Raw genomic sequence first — 7273 nt, 5'->3', positions numbered from 1 at the left:
ACCATGCTAAGCGATGAACACCATCTATAACCAATAGCAACCGTGATCAGCTCCGAAGAAGCAAGCACCAGCCACAGCCGGAACTGTCCATGTCGAGAGCCAGCTGAAGGAAGCACCAACCGCGGGGAACCGCAGCCTTGGGGTTGCTGGATCCCTGTCAAGCTCGGTCAGATGTGCTGCCCACAAGAGCCAGCAGCATTCAGAGAGGACACTCATGACGGCTGTGTTCCAGGAACCCCATCCCTGAAGAGCATCCTCCAAGAGAGCTTTTCCCTTTCATTTTGAGCAGCGTTTCCAGGTAGCTTCAGCCCAGAAACTTCCCAGAAGCAAACGCTCCCCAGTGCCCCTTATCTATCTCTATGTGCATCTCAGAGGAGGATGAGACAAGAAGGGAGGCCAGAGATCGTCTTTGTGGAGACGGTTGGACAGTGCTTCCTATGGCAAGACAATGCCATGATCAATCCTTAATGGTGTCAGAAGCCAACCCAGCCAAGAATGGCCGGGATGAGTCAGCTCTGGACCATTTAGCGAACATGTCCTAGTTGGGTGGGAAGACTGAGGCCTCTGTCTGCCCTTTCTCAGGACAATGAAGCCCTTCCCTGGGGGCTGACCACACAGACCCTGGGGAGTGAGGGTGTCCACTGAGGACTGGAAGTCAGAACAGTCAACAAAAACGTCCACTAGGTTCCAGAAAGAAAGCGGAGGGGGCACCAAAGACAATAAAAGGTGTCTGGAGAGGCTGTGAGTGTGTGTATGCGTGTGTGTTCCCGGCCGAGTCAGCAGTGAAATGCAAACACACCAAAGAACTATGTTGAGAGGAGGGCTTAGCTGCCAGCTTTGCTACCTCCCAGCTGGTGATCTGGGGCAAAATGCTTAACATTTATGAGCTTGGTTTCCTCACCTAGAAAATGGGAACAATAACCCCTATTTCATGCATAGGTAGGATGGTTATGTGAAAATATATATTAAGTACCTTCTATGCCGTACTAAATGTTTAGACCCTTCCCTTTCCTCGTTTATAAAATGGGCATGGCGGTTTCTGCCTTGCTTCACTCACAGGCACACAAAGATCAGGACTGCTAACATGGACAATGTATTCTTGACCAAAAAAAACAAAAAAAAAACACAAAAAGCAATAGAACCATAGCAATAGAACCATAGCATCTGCTTAGAAGTCAGGATGGATCGGCAGATGGTTTGATAGGTTTCAGCCATCAACCCAGCTCTCTCGGTTGGAGAGCACCACGTGTCCTCCTCGTCTAGGCCAAGTCGTTCAGCAGGAGCAGAGCACTCATGACCTAGGCAGACCAGAGAAGCTCCCGGCAGGCTCCGGGGCTGCCTCACCTCCTCACACCCCCATCGCTGCCTTGCTCTCCTTTCTCAGAGGTGGGCAGAGGGTGCACAGAGGCAAAGCTGTAGGCACAGCAAAGCTGAGCACTGCACACTGGAGCCCTCAGCCTGGACTCCTTGGACACAGCGTGGCCAAAACGAGCTCACCACCTTCCCCTGACCGCTGCCTCCTGCATCCCTTCTCAGCAAACAGCATCATCCCCCTCCATTGTTCAAGCAGGGACCCTTGTCACAATGGAGCCTGCCCCTGCCTCAGCCCCTGAGGGTCACAATGGAGCCTGCCCCTGCCTCAGCCCCTGGTCCCATCAGTCCCTAACATCTCCCCTCCCCCACTGCTGACCCCCTATCCAGGCTGTCATCTTCCCTGCCCCCCAGACCAGTGGTTCCCAGCCCCAGCTGCACAGCAGGACCACCTTGGGAACAATTACAAGATACAGATGCCCGGGCATCAGAAGTGTTTAAAGCTCCTCAGGTGATGATAATGTGTAGCCAGGGCTGGGAAGCACCGTTGCCCTTGCTCTATTCCCCCTCAAATGCCCTTTAGCCCCCTGGAGCCTAAAACTGACATAGGTATGGAGCTCTGGCACACTGGAGAACATGCACCCTGTCTAAACACAAGCCAGAAATCCAGAATTCTATGTAAAATCTCCTGATTTTTCAATATTAGTCACAGATTCTAATTCTTTTCAAAAAGAGGGAGGAGTCAATGAACATTTCTGAAGGTAGTTGCAGGACCACACACTCAAAGGCTTCTGCTCCTGAACAGAGAATGCAGAGATCTTTCTGACACAAAAATCTACCTATATTCCTTAACTGCTTAAAAACTTACGATTCCTCCTACTGTCCAAAGGGTCTGACACAGCATTCAAGGATCTTCAACAAACTGACCTAAATACATTTCCCTTCCCTGGACTCCTGCTACTTCCTTCAAAACCTCGATATATACCACCTCAAACCTGTTGGAATTCACACGCAGTAAATTTACCCTTTTTTGCGTACGGTTCTATGATTTTTGACAAGCATGCACATGATGGTCAGGCATCTGCCACCACACCCTGAATACCAAATAAGTTTCATCACACCCCCAAAATCTCCCTCTTGCCCCTTTTGGTCAGTTCCTCCCACCCCAGCACTGCTGACCAGTTTCCTGTCCGTACGGTTTTCCAGAATGTCACACACGTGGAATCACACAGTACATAGGAGCCTTATAAGCCTGCCACCTTCACTTAGCCATTTAAACAGCCACATTGTCTGTTTAGTGCTGAGTAATGTTCCACAGTCCATCAGTTCTCTGGTTGAGAGGCATTTGGGTTGTTTCCCAATCGAGGAGGTTACGAAGCGAGTAATAAACATTAACGTACAGGTTTCTGTATGAACATAAGTATAGCATTTCATTTGGGTGTACACCCACAGGTGGGACTGCTGGCTGGTACGTAAGCGCGTACCACATTGTAAGAACCTGCCAAGTCACTTTCTGAAAGTAGCTTTACTTACAGTTGCCAGCACTTTGTCTTTGTCAGGGTTTGGGTTTTTCATTTCGCTCTCAAAGTCTCTATTCATTGTCTTAACAATAACGAGTAGTTTGTCTCAGTCTCCCATTATTAACTCAGTTTTATACATGGGGAAACTGAGGCACACAGAGGCCGACTCTGTGTACATGTGTGGTGGGGCTGGGATTTGAACCCAGGCAGTCTGGCCCCAGAGTCCATGATCTTAACCATTAATTGCTCTACCTTGCCCTCCCTGCTTTGGGCATATAGGGCCATGGCATACCCAGGCGACAGGCCTCCCCCACACGCAGAGCCCCCGGCCAGCTGTGCTTCGAGCCCCTTAAGCATGGCAGCTCTCATTGACAGGTGTCACTCTGACAGGTGTCACTCCCCTACTCTTCCTTTATCATCAATGTTCCTTGCTCATCAGCGGCAACAATGGTTGCAAAATGAATGAATGAATGAATGGTAGAGACAGTGAGTGAAGGATAAACAGCTGAATCAGAAGAAGAAAGCTGGGTCCTCCAAGGTCTGCACTACAGCAACTACATCCCACTGTCCGAAAACAAATGTGGCTCAGGATTCAAAAATTAAACACCGTTCCGTGTGCATGCCTGCACCCTCGGCACAGCTCCAGCTTTCTCTCACTGTCTGCCCAGCAGCTATGTCTCAACTCAGCTCTCTCCCACCCCAGCACGGGGGACACAACAAGCACTTGAAGCAAGGACCATTTTTCAAGTGGGTATGGTGATTTTTTCTTTCCTGTCCACTAGCTTGGCGTTCAGGGTGCAGCGGGGTTGGAATGATGGGTTGGCTGCAGGCGCTGGCTCCTGAATTATTAACTGGGCCAGGGAGAGAGTTGCTTACAAATGCTGTCCATCCAGCAGCCCAGGCAACTCACAGACTTCAAACAGGCCTGGAGCAGGGAGGCGGGAAGGGGAGGGCCTTGCTCGGCTGGTGGGCCCCACACACTGACCAGATCTGAAGCCTCCCTTCCTGAGCACTCCCTTGGCCTCCATCCCCCGGCCCAGCCTGGAAGAAGTTTATTTTTCTTGAGTTCTTCACACCATGGGGCCTGCCCTGTTGGAGTCAAGCACTGGACCTCTCCTCCCCTGTCCACTGCAAAACTGTGGGTGAAATGGATTGAGTCTAGTGATTAAGGTTCATTCTGAGCCAGGAGCCTGGTGGGTAAGCCAGACTCTTAGTCTGTGGCTCATTGTGGGGAGAGAGCAGAGCAGGGTGTCTAGAAACAGAGCCTGAGATGGGGGTTCTTGTAAGGTTTATGGATAGGGTGTTCCAAGGAGAAGCGTAGTAAGAGACACAGGATGGGGCTGGAGATTGTCCTCAGACAGACCCCGTGGGGGGCTCTGGAGCATCTACTGAAGCTTGGAGTAGGTCCCATCAGCCAAAGGGAGGCAGGCCCTTTGTACCTCCACACCCTCACCAAACATAACCTCCTGGGTGGAACAGCTCCAGTCCAAACAGGCAACTCTCCAGAGAAGGGAAAGCTGTGAGCCATTAGTGGCCATGTGGGGCCAGCGGTCCAAACTGGTACAGTGTCTCCAAAGAGTGATCAGGACCCCAGCTCCTCTGGATCTCCATTCCACCCTCCATAGGATGAAGTCTGCACCCCTATGGTCCAATGTGGCTGCCCAAACTCCACCAATACATCTCCATTCAACACACCAAGGAGAGCAGGGGGAAGAAGGAGAGAAGAAAGGCTTGACCTTCTTTTGTGAGGAGACTCCCCAAAAGTCTCATACAACACAGCTACATGGAGCTGAGGAAGTCCAGTCTTTATTCTAGGAAGCAATGTGTAGGAATAAAAACTGGCTTTCTGTTACTAATAATGGCGGAAGGAACAGATATTAGGTAAGTACTGCCTCCCATCCATTCTCCCCTCAGAATCTAAAGGGATCTTTTTAAACCTCTAAAAAATAAAATCACTCTTTTACCTAAAATCTTCATGGTAGTGGGCAAAAATGACCCTAATTCTTAGCAACTCCTTGCATGGAGAGGAGGAGTCTACTTTTTCATCCCTTCAACCTGGGCTGATCTCGTGATTTGCTCTGACCGACAGGAAGTGATGCTCTGCACTTTTGGGTCTAGGCCTTAGGAGGCCTGTGGCTTTTGTTCACACACTTCACACTCTCCAACCATCCTGTCACCAGGCCTGGGCTACCCTGTCACCTGAGGAGAGTTTCCAGCACCCCCCCCCCAATCCTTACCGAGGCCACCATAAACCAGCCAGCCCGACATGACCCACCAGCTGAGCACAGATGCTTGAACAAGTCCACCTATGATCAGCCGGGCCTGACTCAGACCAGAGGAGCCACCAACTGAGCCCAGAACAAATTTTTGCCCTACAGGCCAGCCCCAGCTAAATAAGATGTAGTTGCTTAAAATTATTACGTTTGGGGATAGTTTGTTACACAGCCAAAGCTAACTGATAATGCTCTGCTGACCTTCCCCTGCTCTCAGGGTAAAGAACAAAATTCCCACCACCACCATCAAGGGTCTGACCTTTGCTCACCATTCCAGCCTCATCACAAAACTCGTTCCTCTCTGTGAGGCCTTCAGTTCCACAAACCCACCGACCCAGGACCTTTGCAGCAACAAGTCCTCTATCTAGAATATGCTCTGCCCCTTCACCTGGTTACTGACTACTCTTCCTGCAGAGCTCAGCTCCCATGTCACTTCCCTGGGGAAGGCTGTCCTGCTCCCACCACCCCACCAGTCTCCCCAGGACACACTCTCAGGCCACCAAGTCCCTCTCTTTTACAGCACATAGTGCTAGTTGTCACTTACACTTCCTTGTGTGATTCTTGGATTAAAATCTGCCTCGCCTATAAGTCTCCCACTCCATAGGAGCAGGGACTGGGTCGATTTTGCTCACTGCTGTGTCCTTGGAGCCTAGAATAATGGCTTTTCACAGTGGGTGTATCATTGTGTCTCCAGCATCTTTAGAAGCGTGCTCTGCACACAGTAGGTGCTCAATACCTACTTCACAATGAATGAGTTGAATCAGCATTGCTGGGGAAACTGGTCAAACCTTGGTTGTAATATTAGTTCTCAAAATATGAAAGGTGACAATACGGGAAGCAACAGAGGTTGAAAGTCGTACATTCATCAAGTTTGTCAAGGTCATAAATGTGACTGTTGACAAGAGTTACCTTGTGGGCTCATCTGAGTCTCTCCTCAATGGATGTCAGTTGGACTTTGTGAAAACTTGCCTAGAATCCTTTTCTTCCTGGTGAAAATCTTTCGCTTCTATATCATGTTAACCCCAGTGTGGGCACAGGGTGGCCTCAAGCCAATCCTAGACTGGGCAGTGATTTTGAGGACAGACTCTGGATGCAGAATCCCTGGGCACCAGTCTTCGCTCTGACACATACAAGGAACATGTGCCTTCACCTTCTGGATCCTCAGGGTCATCCATCATCATCATCTGTAAAAGGGATGAAAGCAGGTCCTCCGAGGGATCGTAAAGGGTAAACTCATTTGTGTAAAGCCCCGTGGGGCCCGGCGCACACAGTAGGCCCTCAATAAACCTCAATGACAGTTGACATTGCAATGAGCCCAAGGGCCTGCGTGACTCTCCTCACAGGCAGCTCCCTCCCCACTCAGGCTGCACTGCTGTCACTTGGCTGCTCTTTCTGCCCAGCCCCTCCCTGCCCTGGCCCCAGGTCCCCACCTACGGCCTGGCACAATGCAGATGGAGGTGAATGTTTGCTGAAGACAGGAGAAACTGAAGAGGGATGAATGAATGAATGAATGAATGAATGAACTCCGCATTCACTGGCTAAGGCGTCCGCCAGGCGGCAGGGAAGCAGGGCAGAAGAGGGCACCACTTCCACCTGCAAGTTGCTCTGAGCTGGGGCCAGAAATCAGAAGTGCCCTCCCACAGATGTCACTTAAGGACCCGAATTGCTGGCTCCCTGAGACCTGCAGCCCCAGCCTCCATCCCCACCTGCCAGCACACCCTGAGGCTGACCACCTCCACTCCAAACTCATTTCTGGCTTGGCCCATGTAGAGTTTACAACACTGGGTGAACTGTGCAGAGAGTTCAGCAGCACAGCAGAGCAGAGGATAGAGCCCGGGAGGGCAGGGGCCTCACTCAGCCTGCAGCCAGGGGAACAAAGAAGCAGGGCACAGACTCTGTTCCCACACAGGACCATGCAGGCGACAATGGGTAGGTCAGTCCCCTTCCTTGGCTTTAGTTTGCCCTGAAGGTACATGAAGGAGCTCTAGCAGACAAATGGCTTTTATGCACTTTTTTAAAAGTCCTTGAATCCATTCCTCCTGCAACCCAAATGAAAGTAGACACATGCACAGGTATGAGCAGAACTCACTTGGGAGAAGGCTGGGCAGCCAGGCAGGGCTTGAGCCAACCAGACCTCCACATCCCACATGTGTCCCCTTGGTGGGATCC

Source organism: Vulpes vulpes, chromosome 3 (genome assembly GCF_048418805.1).
Source record: "Vulpes vulpes isolate BD-2025 chromosome 3, VulVul3, whole genome shotgun sequence".
Taxonomy (NCBI): Eukaryota; Metazoa; Chordata; class Mammalia; order Carnivora; family Canidae; genus Vulpes; species Vulpes vulpes.
This window is presented reverse-complemented; position numbering follows the sequence as displayed.